The following is a 14,942-nucleotide window of genomic DNA, read 5'->3' as shown; positions in this document are numbered from 1 at the left end:
CCACGGCACTTCATTTTCATTTCATTATAAAAGAGATGAAAAAAGTGCAGGGGTATACTTACAGAAATATTTACAAGAAAGGGGAGAGGTGGATTAAGCTATGTAATTGTGTCTAGCCATGGTAAAACTATTAGTCTATGGTCCTCCCTGACACGGTGCAGCTGAAGGACTACTTGCTCCTTGAATCTCACGACCCAAAGACGTGTTGACACTGTTTTCCCCTCAAAGATGATTGCGTCGTTCCTCATCTTCCAGATTTCCCAAGCGGCAGTTAAGAAGATTTCCATAAAGAATGGTAGATGAGAAGCGTCTTTTTGCGATCCTTACACGGTCATGTGTATCGGCTTGGTTACCCCCAGGTTATATGCATAGTGTTCCAGCACCTTACAGAGAAGGGGCACTCAAAAAAGAGATGGTCTCGCTGCCCCGCGTGCACGTCGACAAGCTGGTGATCTGGAGCAGTCAATAGCTTGGCATTCTATGCCTTCGCTTTCCAGAGTACCGATTGGTTACGGATCACCGACAATTATATAACTCACCTGTAATTACTTTGAGCTGCTCTTAGTTTCGCAGATTCTAAGGCACTGAGCTAAGTTCTCTACAAGGCCCTGTTTGGAAGACTGGTTTTCAGCCTAAAACCGGTGTAATTTACGGATCCAGAATTTTTTCCAAGCTCAACGTGTAATTGCTGTTTGGATAGCAAGTAAACCTATTTAAATTACCGTCGGATTAGCCTGTTACAACCGGAAATAAAAAATCTCCTCCGGTGACAACAGTTTTTATCCGACAAGTATCGGGCTCCCTCCGCTCGCTCGCCCTGCGGCGGCCGCCGGCTCCATCTGTCGTGACCCTTGGCCGCCGAAGATCGTCGGCGACGTGAGCGGACAAGGAGGATCGATCGAGAGATAGCGATCGCGGAGGAAACGTTCCTCACGAATCTGTTTATGTTTTCTATTGTAAATTGTCTAGTTCATCTTGTCTTACACAATACAGTAATATAGACTCCTCTCTTCCCTCACCTCCAGCTGGGGCCCAACGGCACCCGCTGCACACACACGCGCTATGCCTTATTACAGAGAAGACGTACACTCCAGGTTGACACCATCTTCACGCCTGTGATGTGTTGACGCCGTCGGTCTCGACACCTCCCCCTGCCGAAGATGTTGCTGGTCCACCAGCAACAAGTGTTGGAAACTTCACCTTGAGTACATTCCAGTCCTCCCAAGTAGCTGACGCTGTTGGTAAATGACTCCACTTCACGAGCACTTGAGGAATGGCTTTGTTACCTTTCTTCACCAGACGACGTTGCAGAATGTGTTCTGGTTGCAAATCCTTCACGCTGAGGTCCACAACAGTTGTCAGATCAGCATACACGGGTGTGTAATTGGGTGTGAAAGGCTTTATCTAAGATACATGAAAAACTGGATGAACCAGGCTGCCTTCAGGTAATTGAAGCTTGTAAGCAACTGGCCAATACGTTCCAAGACTTCAAAAGGACCGAAATATTTGAAAGCGAGCTTCGGAAAGGGTCTGTTCACCACAGAAGTTTGAGCATATGGTTGCAGTTTCAACAGAATCTTCTCACCCACTTGAAAGCTTCGTTCCACACGTTTCTTATCAGCCATGAGCTTCATACGGTTCTGAGCTTTGGCCAGGTGGTCCTTCAACTGCTGAAGTTGATCGTCACGTTCTCTGACCACTGCTAGGGCTTCAGTCGAAGGCATATTGTCGACAGGAATAGCGATGCTCGAGTCTGCCTCATATCCATAGAGTGCCTTAAAAGGAGAACATCCCAGAGCTGTATGATAAGAATAATTGTACCATATTTCAGCCAGTGAGAGCCAAGATTTCCAACGTTTAGGAGTATCAGAAACTGCACAGCGGAGATACATCTCCAAGCACTGATTGACCTTTTCAGATTGGCCATCCATCTGTGGATGATAGGCCGTGCTTCTCAACAATTTAGTGTCAAACAAGGAGAAGAGTTCTTTCCAAAAAGCGCTGGTGAACACCCTATCTCTGTCAGACACAATGGACTTGGGAAACCCATGTAACTTCACCACATTGTCCATAACTGCTTTGGCCACAACATGAGCTGTAAAGGGATGTTTCAAGGGTATAAAATGAGCATACTTAGTATAATGATCAACCACCACCAAAATAGAATTTGATCCTTCAGACAAGGGGAGGCCCTCTATGAAATCCATTGTCCAATCCCTCCAAGCACCACTGGGGATAGGTAAAGGTTGCAGCAACCCTGCAGGATGGGTATTAGAATGCTTAGCCTGTTGACAAACTTGGCATTGCTTCACCAAATTCTCCACATCTGACTTGAGTCCTTTCCAATGGAACAACTTCTTAATTCTGTGATATGTGGCTTGAATACCAGAGTGACCACCAATAGCTGTGGAGTGCATAGCAGCAACAAGTTTAGTCTGAAGTGCTGAGTTGTGTGCAATCCAGACCTTGTCTTTGTACTTGAGAATACCTTGGTGGAGAGAAAACCCATGTTCATCAGGTGAGGTCACAGCCAACTTTGTGAGAAGCTCTTGAGCTAAAGGGTCAGTAGAGTAGCTGTTTAACACTTCCTGAGCCCAGAGAGGCTGTACTGCTGAAACTGCTTGAATAGCTGTCAAATGACTGACCCTGGATAGTGCATCAGCAGCCAAGTTATCCTTGCCCTGCCTATAGATAACTTTAAATTGTAGTCCCATTAACCTTGTCATGGCCTTTTTTTGCATGTCAGAGTGTAAGTTCTGTTCAGTCAAACAGGACAGACTCTTATGGTCAGTGCGAATGAGAAATTCCTATGTCTGTAAGTATGGTCTCCATTTTTCTACTGCCATTATCAGGGCCAAAAATTCTTTTTCATAGATTGATAACTTCTGATGAACTGGTCCCAGAGCCTTGCTGAGAAAAGCTATAGGTTGCTCTATTTGCATCAACACAGCTCTCACTCCCAAGTCACAGGCATCAGTTTCCACCACAAACTGGGCACTAAAATCAGGAAGTCCCAGGACTGGGGCGTGGACCATGGCTATCTTGAGCTGCTGAAAAGCCTGTTGTGCTGCAGGAGACCAAGAAAATTGCTTCTTCTTCAACAAATTAGTTAAAGGCCGAGCAATGATTCCATAATTTTTGATAAATTTGCGGTAATATCCAGTAAGGCCTAAAAACCCTCTCAACTCAGTTACTGTAACTGGCACTGGCCACTTTACCATTGCATCAATTTTGCTAGGATCAGTAGCCACACCTTGGTGAGAAATGATATGACCCAAATACTCCAAGGATTCTTGGGCAAAGGAACATTTACTGAGTTTCATATATAATTTGTGGGTCCTCAGTTTGCTCAACACTTGCTTGAGATGAATGAGATGCATTTCCAATGTTGGACTATAGATCAGAATGTCATCCAAAAAGACCAATACAAAGTTTCTCAAGAAAGGTTCTAAGAGCTCATTCATAATACACTGAAATGTGGCTGGGGCATTTGTCAAACCAAAAGGCATCACCCTGAATTGGTAGTGGCCATGATGGGTTTTAAAAGCTGTCTTATGTTCATCAGCAGCATTCATTCGGACTTGGTGATACCCAGAGCGCATATCACGTTTTGTAAAGTATTTGGTACCCGCTAGCTCATCTAAGATCTCATCTATAACTGGCTTAGGGTATCTATTCTTGATGGTAATAGTGTTCAGTTTCCTATAATCCACATAGAATCGCCATGTACCATCTTTCTTTTGTACCAGCAATACTGGAGAAGCAAAAGGGCTAGTACTAGGAACAATCAACCCTGCTGCTAGAAGAGCTTTGACCTATTTTTCAATTTCATCTTTGTGCAAAGGGGAGTATCTGTATGGTTTGGAATTGACACGTGTAGAGTTTGGTAGTAAAGGAATTTGGTGGTCATGGAATCTAGATGGTGGTAGGGTATTAGGGTCTGAAAAGACATCACTAAATTCATCCAAAAGCTGTTGAACAGAAACAGGTATAGAAGGGGAAGCAGAATGTGTTACCTCTACCACTGTAGAAGCACCAATATCATTACCAGCAATCCACTTGACCAATTTATCTGAAGATAGTCCATGAAGAGTAGGTTCTGAAGGTAGAACCCCTTGAAGAAGTACTTCTTTGCCTTGATCTTGAAAAGCAATAGTTTTGTTCTCCCAATGACAAGTCATAGGACTATGTGGATTAAGCCAATCATACCCCAATATGGCATCAAAGGCCCCAATATCCAACACCTTCATATCAGTATGGAAAGTGTGGCCCTGAATCCACCATTCCAGTTGAGGCACTTGTGTACTGGTGATCAGTGTGTCTCCATTGGCCACCTTAACTTGTTGTGGTTGCATAGGTGTTGGTGTGATACCACACTTGTCCAAAAAAGAGGAACTCACAAAGCTATGAGAGTTGCCACTATCCAGCAGTATTAACATCACTTTATTGTGAACCAATCCTCTTCCTGCTTCGCCCCATCTGCCGTAGCCGCTAGCTCCAACCTCTCCCTGTCAACGCCGCGCCGCCGCCTGCTCCACCCCGTCTGCTGTAGCCGCCAGCTCCATCCTCTCCCTGTCAACACTACGCCGCTGCCCAATCTTCAGGCTGCGGTACTGCCGCTGCTGCGGCCAGCGCCTCCTGCATCTCATCTCTACCCAATCAGATGCGCCATCCAGGTTGCTGCTTCTCCGTCGGCGAGCTCCAAAAGTGGTCCTTCCCCAAGTTTGCATCCGCCGCCATCGAAATTTGATACTTGATGTGAATGCTTTTGATGAAATAATGGGCTTGGCCCATTCTAATTTTAAAAATTCCAAATAAATATCAAAAAGTCCATGTGGTCATGAGCAAGTGGTGGAGTGGTGCAATCTTTTAGTTCCAAAAGGCCAACTTAAATATGAAAGTTATCTCTACTCCTCCAAGCTATGTGTGTGGGGAGAGAAGGAAAGCTCCACGCACGCTCGCTCGCCACGCCACATGATGCGGCACCTACGTGAATAGTCCGCCGAAATCTAGCCCCTCACCTTGCGGGGGTGCGGTTTCCTTTTGCCGTTTTATTTTTTGTTTACTTGGCCTTTAAGTCAGCGAGATATATGGAAGTCTAATTAGTTTAGATCACGATCGCGACGTGAGATAGTGGGCTCTCCTATATATATACAACCTATCGGCCTCTACCAAAAATACATCTAATCGAGCTAGGGTTTTTGCCTTTTCTCGCTGCTGCGCTGCCACCGTAGTCTACTCCATCCCGAGCGCCGGCGTGCACCGGCGAACGGGAAAGCAGGTCTCCGGAACCTCTCGCTCCTGTGATCCTGCACTGGGAGAGAGCGAATAAGGTTTTTAGGAAGCGCTCCGCATGACTGCTCAAGGTCTTCACCACAGCTTGTCTTCCGTCACAGTCCGGCGTCGCGGCGGCCCATGGTCTTCGGCGTCATCTGCTGCGCTTCGTCCGCAACACCATCGTCGTTCCGTCAGCACCGCTTGCTATCACAGCTGCATTCGCAAAGTACGTACGTCATGATCCAATCTGTTATTTCAGCATGTTTTCTAAGATAATGAAGTTGTGCTTACTATTACCTAGTATGTTAGAGAATTACATGCTAGGTTTTATTCTTGTCATGATAAATCTAGTTTGGAAATTAATCATGCAGTTGTCTAATTTTCCAACAGCTTTGAGGTTCAAGCCTCCAATTCGATGCTCTGGTCGTGAGATACCTCTCCAGTGCATCTCCAATTTGTTGCTCTGGTTTGAATTTTTTTTTGAAGTCTAATCAGCCGCTAGGATTGCTTCAGCTCTCCGGGAGTGGCTCCCGTGCTTCTTTCTCTTCCCCCCCTTTCTTTTTCGTTCAATTTGACGTTTGAAAGGAGGCTCCATGATTTTACACAAACAGCTAGTTTAGAACAACTCCAAGAGCTCCCTTAAACTACACCAAAACCTTAATTGGGGAAAATAGTAAAAAATATTGCTCCAACAGGTCCCTAAACCTCCCTCAAATTTGCGTTCACCCTTATCCGGAGCTATTTTTCCTGTAAATATACGTGGCGCACCTCCTTCCCCAATCCATCCACTCACGCCTACTTGCGCCTTTTTTCCCACGCGCGCCATTTTCCCGAGCGTCTTCGGCGGCCACGGCACCCGGCCTTCCCCGAGCGGCAGCGGCGTCGCCCGGCCTTTCCTCCCCGAGCGGTGGCAGCGCCCGGCCTTTCCTCCCCGAGCGGCGGCTGAGCCGGCGGCTGGCCCTGCCCTCCCCGACGGCGGCGCCGGGGCTGTCCTCCCCCCGACGGCGGACGGCCCTATCCTTCCCGAGGGCCGCGACAGGAAGGGCCGCGCCGTCCTGTGGATCATCGGCAACTAGTTCCTAGGTACGTATCAAATTTTCCCCAAATCACAGGCTTCTAGGCTCCAGCGTATGCCTCTGTTTCTATGTGCAGCTCGAGGTGGAGGAGGCACTGCAGCGGCGCCCGGCCTTCCCCGAGGTCTTCTCGGGCGGTAGCGGCGCAAGTTCCCCAGCAGCGGCGGCGCCAGGCCTTCCCGGGCGGCAGCGGCGCAAGAGGCCCGCAGAAGGAGCCACCAATGTCAAGTGCTCCAATCCGGCAAGTTCAAGATCGGCACGACAGGCAGAAGATGCGTCGGGTCATGGCTGTCGGCGGCCCCAACACTCAATGGAATGGCGGCGTTGCCGGCGATGATGATAATCCCCTGGCGGAGCATTACCCTGGCAGCGACACCCCCTATGCATCCTTTGAGCACATGGCCAACGGCAATAATTTTCTGAATGGTATGATTCTCATAAGCTATTATCCTAATTCGTCAATCAAATTCATGTTTTGTTCTTGAATCATTTTGCTCAATGAATACTCATCTATCTGTTCCATTAAGCTGAGTACCATTGAGTACCACTGTTCACTTGTTCAATTCTTGAGATTTCTGTCCTGGTAATATTCTGAATTAGATTAGAACAGCTTTAGCTGGAAAATCTGAGCTGGTTGTTCTACACCCAGCATTCACTAAATTTGGGACTGCTGATTGCTTAATCTTCAAACTCTATGCCCAATTTTTGCCGAACTTCACTTCTGTTCCTCTGGATCATCAGCTGACGAACTAATATGTCCTGATCAACAATAAGAAAAGCATGTACAATATTTATGGAAACAGAGCAAAGGCATCCAATCAGTGAGAGTAAAAAAGGACTCATGCCAGAGCACTTTGATTAGAATTGCTAGTACCATAGTTTAGATTCAGAGCAGGCTGCCCATTATTGTAAATCTGAGTTAAAATTCAGCATCTGTACTTGAGGGCTTGCAGTTGCTTGAGAAATTGTTACTGCCTACTACTATTCATCGACTGAAAACAGGCTGCTCATTATTGTGAACATGAGTTCTGCTTTCTTTTTCACAGCTTGAGATATGAGCTTCAAGTCACTCATAGTCTCCAGTGTCATGCTCTGGAAATCCTGCTTCAGGTGGAGCTGTGCTCGATTTTCCTAGCAGTGAATCATTTTCTGATGCTTCAATTGTTGTGTTATTTGCAATAAGACTCCCTCTGTTCATATTCTCAAGAATATTCTCAAAGTTTTGCCCTTCTTGACTTATGTTTCAAAGCATGCTTAATATGATCAACAGTATAGGGATAGGAGTCACAGAACAGGAATAACCACCATGATTCTCAAACCTTTACTATGACAATGTTGCTTGAGTAATTGGGATAGGAGTCCCAGAACAGTTGCTTGAGTAATTCAGCATCTGTACTAATTCAGCATCTAGTTAGGATGTTGCAGGAAAACAAGTCCTAACCAAATAATTTAGTCATATAACTGAGCTGACAAAACTAATTTGGAAAAAAGTTTTGAGATATCCAGGCTGCAGCAGCAGCTCTCCCACGTAGAAAAAGATATCAAGGCTGACAAACTTACATTCTCCAATTTGTAAGCATTAGAAAAAGAAAGGAGCATCATAAAACAACTTTGAAAAAGCAGAAGATACCAGACTGACAAGCGAGCCATTCTCAAGTGACAATACCATTATAATTGGAAAGACAAAAATCTTATTAATGCCAGGTCAAAATTCTAAAACCGAGAGCAATACTTGCGCGAATTCTGAAATGGAATAACCCAACAGATATGTTGTTTGACTGATACAAAAGTACGGAGATAGTGAGGACATCTGGTAGTTCTTACAGAAGAAATGGAAGTGGAATCCAACTAAAAATAATATATTTACCTCTGTTCATCACCATGGTAGAATTACTACTGCTCTATATGTTATGTTCATTGAGGTTTGATAGATAACTTATCAATGATTAAATGCTTGCAGGAAATAGATATTTTTCCAACATGATAATGGATGAAACCAATCAAGGAGATTTTGATAATTATAGCAACACATATGCTGACCAACAATCATAGACAATTGAAGAAGTTCCAGCAGCCCCATCCACGAGGTCAAACCATAAGATATCCAAGAATTTCAGTGACCACAAAGATGAGGTTTTGGTTTCAGGGTGGCTGAATGTAAGCTTGGATCCAATCGTAGGCAAAGATCAAAAAAGTGCCAAGTATTGATCTCGTATATATGAGTACTTCAATGAACACAAGACGTGCCCCTCAACGCATATCATGAATTCTCTCAGGTGGGCATACAAAAACGTGTGAACAAGTTTTGTGGATGTCTATCACGGATTGAGTTAAGACTTCAGAGTGGTACTATAGTACAAGACAAAGTACTTATTCACTATGCAATACAAGGATTTGTTTCAAATATTTTACATTTATACATCATATATGGATATCCATTGGATGTTGGTGTGTGCAGGTTGTAGAGGCATGTGCTTTGTACAAGTCCGAAGATGAACATAAAAAAACATTCCAGTTCATGCATTGCTGGAATAAGCTAAGAACACAATCAAAATGGCTTGCTAAAATTGATGAATTGGCTGCTGGTAAAACATCTAACAAAAAGCAGAAGACAAGCTCAAATGTTGGCCCAAGTGCAAGTTTACCAAGTGAATTAGGAGAAGGTGAGGTTCAAGGCATAGAGGATAATGTATTGACAAGGCCAATTGGTAAGAAGAAAGCAAAAGCAGCACTGCTGCAAGAGAAGAAAAAAATTATGACAGCAACCTTAGAAAATATGTGAGCACAGAAGAAAGAAACTGGTGGGGAGAAAGAGCTAAAAAAAGAGGAGAGGTTTAACAAAGCATTTGCTCTTGAACAGGATCGAGTTGCTCTTGAACATGATCGAGTTGCAAATGAAAAACTACTTCTTGAGTTGAGGAGCCAGGAGGTCCAGTTGTAGAAAAGGAGGGATGAAGAGAGGATTATGACCACGGACCTTACTGCCATGCCAGATGAGCAAAAGAAATACTACATGTCCTTACGGGCTGAGATCATGAGCCGACTTATGCCTAGTTGAAAGTGTAGGAATAGTTGATTGTATTCCATACGTGTACAAGAGTACATATAGGGCAGCCGTGGTGGCATGCAAGCCTACCGCACAGGCGCGTGATTACATCCACAATTAAGGGACCTACTATATATACAATATGCTAACACTCCCCCGCAGTCTGATCGGGAGCATGGCGGACGTTCAGGCTGGATCGAAACTCCTGAAACAACGAGGTAGGAAGGCCCTTGGTGAAGATGTCGGCGTACTGTGATGTCGTCGGAACATGAAGTACCCAAACGTGACCGAGGGTGACCTTCTCCCTGACAAAGTGAAGATCAATCTCAACATGCTTTGTCCACTGATGCTGCACCGGATTGCTAGAGAGGTAAACAACACTGATGTTATCACAATAGACCAGGGTGGCACGGCGAGGTGGGTGGCGAAGCTCGGTAAGTAGCTGGCGGAGCCAAGTAGCTTCAGCAACACCATTGGCCACAGCACGATACTCGGCCTCTGCACTGGACCGGGAGACTGTTTGCTGACGCTTGGAGGACCAGGACACCAGATTGTCCCCAAGGAACACTGTGTAACTGGAGGTGGAACGTCGAGTGTCGGGACAGCCGGCCCAGTCAGCATCAGTGTAGACGACCAGCTCCGCAGGTGGTGACCAACGCATGGTCAGCCCAAGTGAGAGAGAACCCTGCAGGTAGCGCAAAATCCTCTTGAGTGCAGCAAGGTGGGGCTCACGAGGATCATGCATATATAAGCAAATCTGCTGAACTGCAAAGGCGATATCTGGTCGGGTGAAAGTCAGATACTACAGAGCACTAGCCAAACTGCGGTACTGTGTGGCGTTGGCAATCGAAGCCCCATCTGTAGATAATTTGGAGTGAAGGTCAACAGGGGTGCTGCAAGGTTTGCAAGCACTCATCCCGGCGCGCTCCAAAACATCCAGAGTGTACTGCCGCTGAGAGAGAAAAAGGCCACCAGCACAATGTGTCACAGAGATGCCCAAAAAATGGTGTAGCTGTCCCATATCGGTCATGGCAAACTCATACTGGAGAGCTGCAATAATTTAAAGGAGAAATCTGGCGGAGGAGGCAAAAAGAACAATATCATCCACATACAGCAGCAGATAGGCAGTATCTGAACCCCGATGGTATGAGAATAATGAAGTATCAGACTGAGTCTCAACAAAGTTGAGGGACACAAGGTGTGAAGCGAACCTGTGGCGCCAGGCATGGGGTGCTTGCTTCAGGCCATAAAGAGACTTGTTGAGGCGGCAGACATAATCCGAATGTGAGGAGTCAACAAAACCACTGGGCTGAATACAGTATACTGTCTCAGTGAGGGTGACGTGTAAGAATGCATTCTTGACATCCAGCTGATGAATGGGCCACTGCTGAGACAATGCCAGAGATAGAACCACCCGGACAGTTGCAGGCTTGACCACTGGGTTGAAAGTCTCATCATAATCAACACTGGGGCGCTGTGTGAAACCCTGCAATACCCAGCGAGCCTTGTAGCGATCAAGGGAACCATAAGCCCACAACTTGTGACGATAAATCCATTTTCCAGTCACAAGATTGACACCAGGCGGCCGAGGAACAAGGCTCCAAGTGTCATTGGCGAGAAGAGCATCATACTCAGCCTGCATAGCGGAGCGCCAATTGGGGTCCGACAGAGCATCCCGAACAGAGCGCGGCAAAGGCGACATGGGCACAGTGTGGAGGTTGAGGCGATCCATAGGTTGGGCGATGCCAGCCTTGCCGCGCGTGCGCATTGAGTGCGCATTGGTGACTGGGGTGATGGAGACCAGGCGAGTGGCGATGGTGCGGTCAGTTGTCGTGGAGCTGCTGGCAGCAGCCCGTGCGGATGGCACAGGGGCAGCAACACCTAGCATCGTGGTGCTGCTGGCAGCAACCCGTGCTAATGGCACAGGGGCAGCAGCACCGGATGGTGCAGTCGGTGAGGCGACCGGGGCGCTACTGGCAGCAGCCTGTGCGGGATGCACAGGGGCAGTAGCGCCGGTCAGGGGCAAGCTGGTCCACCGTGTTCTAGGGCTCGGCGGTGCAGGAGCGGACTGGGACGTGGCAACAGGTGCATGCACAGGCACAGGGCCATGCACGGCGGGCGACATCGGAGGAGCTGGGGTACCTGCATGCACAACGCGAACTCCAGGAAGTGGAGCGGTGAGATCATGCTCATCAACGAGGAAGTCCAAGGTGGAGGAAGCCATGGGCGTGGTTGACATGTCGGCGAAAGGGAAAAAAGATTCATCAAAAATGACATGTCGAGAGAGAATAATGCTATTCGACTGGAGCTCTAGACACCGATAGCCTTTGTGTTCCGAGGAGTAGCCAAGGAAGACGCATAGGGAAGAACGAGGTGCAAGTTTGTGGGGTGCTGTGGAGGACAAGTTGGGGTAAGAAGCACACCCAAAAACTTTGAGATGGTCATAGGAGGGTTGGGTGGAATGAAGGTGGGTGTAAGGTGTCGAGGAGGTGAGGGTTTTGGTGGGGAGGCGGTTCACAAGATAGGTGGCAGTGTGGAGGGCCTCAACCCAGTAAACCGGAGGAAGATTCACCTGAAATAGCAGAGAACGCATAATATTACTAATGGTGCGAAGGGAGCGCTCGGATCTGCCATTTTGCTGAGAAGTATATGGACACGACATGCGGAGTGCAACACCGTGGGAGAGAAAGAACGTGCGGGCGGTGGAATTATCAAATTCACAGCCATTGTCGCACTGAACGCTCTTGATGGTGGTGCCAAATTGCGTGTGAATAAAGGCAAAAAAATTTGAGAGAGTGGAAAACGTCTCAGATTTTAGGCGAAGTGGAAACATCCAAATGTAGTGTGAGCAATCATAAAGAATAACAAGATAATATTTGTACCCTGACACACTAACAATAGGAGATGTCCAAAGATCACAGTGTATCAAATCAAAATTATGACTAGCCCTAGAGCTAGATGATCCAAAAGGAAGTCGTGTGTGATGACCAAGTTGGCACGCATGGCATATATGGTGGAGATCATCTTTATTACATGAGATAACACTGGAACTAATAAGCTTGGACAGAGCTTCACGCCCAAGATGCCCGAGACGATGATGCCAAAGTGAGGTGGGTGCAGCGATAAGTGCGGAGGTGTTGGTGGCGGGTGGAAAGAACGGGTAGAGGTCGCCTGAGCTATTGCACGTGGCGATCACGTTCCTTGTTTGCAAATCCTTCACAGAAAGACCAAACGGATCAAATTCAATAGAACAATTATTATCGGTGGTAAAATGACGAATGGAAATCAAATTCTTAATAATGTTGGGGGACACCACAACATTGTTAAGAACAAGATTACGATGTGGAGATGAAAAAATATGTGATCCGGTGGCAGTGACAGGAAGGAGTGCTCCTGTTGGGGGGAAATATTAACGACCTCCTAATACCGCTCAAAGTGACAGTCATGAAGGCCCGGGCCCACCTACGATAATCACGATTACATCCGGCCCAGTGAAGGCAGAGAACACCCCACTCCGTCTCGCCTGACCTAGGGCCCCGGGGTCAGACAATCCCGACCCCTCGATGGAGGGACTCCACCTCGCCCGACCGCGGTCCCAGGGTCGGGAGCGCCCGACCCCTCGCCGCAAGGCTCCGCCTCGCCCGACCGCGATCCCATGGTCGGGAGCGCCCGACCCCTCGCCGCAAGGCTCCGCCTCGTCCGACCCGGGGAACCGGGGTCGGGAGCGCCCGGCCCCCACCACAGAAACTCCGCCTCGCCCGACCCTGGACGCAGGGGTCGGACTCACTCGGGTCCATGAGATGGATATTCTCCTCGGGCGCGGGCTGGAGGATCAGGATAACGATCTCGTGGGTCCCCCTATCGACCTCGCCATAAATGCGCTGCGGCCCTGTCAAGCCAAAAGGGAGCAGCGTCCCTAACGTATCCGGTCCCGAATACCGGTGCACGGCCGTGCGGCGCGGGCTGCAGTGGCCATGGCTCCTTCTGATTCGCCACAGGGTACTCATGAGTCGCGCCGAACGACACAGGAGGACGCATCGCTTGCTCTCGCGCCCTGTGCTCCCAACGGCAGTGTCAGGGATGCGACGTCCGGGTCTTACGGTAATCGGCGGGGCAACAGAATTGGGCCTCCTCCCCGGTGGGCACGGATGCCGAGGCTGAGGCTCATCATCACACTCGACGGTGACGGCGACTAGGGAGATCATTGACAAGATCAGGAGGGAATCGCCCTCCCTCGTCGGGCGCGTTGACAGGGACCGGGGGCCGGAGCGAGAGCGGCGGCCTCGGGGCCCTCCCTTGTATTATTTTTCTTTTTGGCTTATCCTTTCTGCTCCTTCTCCTAAGGCCAGTCTCAACTGTAACCCCGGGCTCCTTGTTGCGCTATAAAGGAGGACCGGGGGTCACGAGACGGGGACTGAGACTCTTTTCCTCAAGCCATCAGCACATTCTCACAGTCCCTTAGAGCACAAGCACACACAAGAGACCTGGGATCAGTTCCCTCTCTCGCCCATCTGTAACCCCTACTACAGAACCCCGCGTGGGTAACACGAGCAGCCTCGATACTGGACGTAGGGCCTTCTTTGCCCGAACCAGTCTAACCCCGTGTCTCCCACGCCACCATCCGAAGACTTACGCGTATAAAAGAAATTTACTAGTCTAGAGTCTTGACCTGCAAATCTTGACAACAACAGCTCCATTGCCCACAATGATAGATGAAGGTGTAAAAGATGATGGTGGGGAAATGGTGGAGAGGTTACCAGCATCCGCGGTCATGTGAGAACCAGCACCGGAGTCGGCGTACCACTCGGACGGTGCCGGCGGAGTGAGCGTCATGGTGTTGAACGACTGCGCCAGGGAGTCTTGAGTCCAAGCGCCTCCATGGACGGGGTTCCAGGGTGCCGGCTGTGACACCTGGTAGGCCGGCGAGGGCCCCTGGAATGCTGGCGCTGCTCCCCCGTAGACGTACGGTGAAGGCGGAGTGTGTAGCTGGAGCCATAGACGCCACTGCTCGGGACGCTGCTGAAGGAGCCGTCGTAGCCGTACTGCGGGACGGCAGTGAATGCTGGTGGCGCCGGTGGAGGACGCCCGTAGGGCCACATCTGGAGGGTGCCGGCCCAGGGGTGTGCAAATGACGGGTGCACCCCCGGGGATGCATGGCTGAAACCGGGAGGGGCGCCAGCAGCAGGTTGTTGCTGCTGCTACTGGCCGCCACGTCCGCCACGGCCGCGACATCGGCCGGAACGCTGGCCACCAGTGGGTGCTCCCTGCTGTCCACCAGAGGGCGCACCGTGGGGGCGCGCAGGAGGAGTGGGCGCCCCATAGCACGGCGCGGCAAGGCCACCAGTGTTTGCTGCCGGGCGTGGCGCGGCGACGAGTGCGGCGGGAGGCGAGGGTGGCCTCGCGTCGATCTCCATCTCCTCCAGGAGGAGGTGCGTCCAAGCCTCCGCGAAGGTTGGGAACGGGCGATGCATCTTGAGAATGGACACCATGTGGCGGAACTTGCCGCTCAAGCCACGGAGGAGGGTGAGCACCATTTGCCGATCACC

Source organism: Setaria viridis, chromosome 3 (genome assembly GCF_005286985.2).
Source record: "Setaria viridis chromosome 3, Setaria_viridis_v4.0, whole genome shotgun sequence".
NCBI lineage: Eukaryota > Viridiplantae > Streptophyta > Magnoliopsida > Poales > Poaceae > Setaria > Setaria viridis.
Note: the sequence above shows the minus strand (reverse complement) of the source record.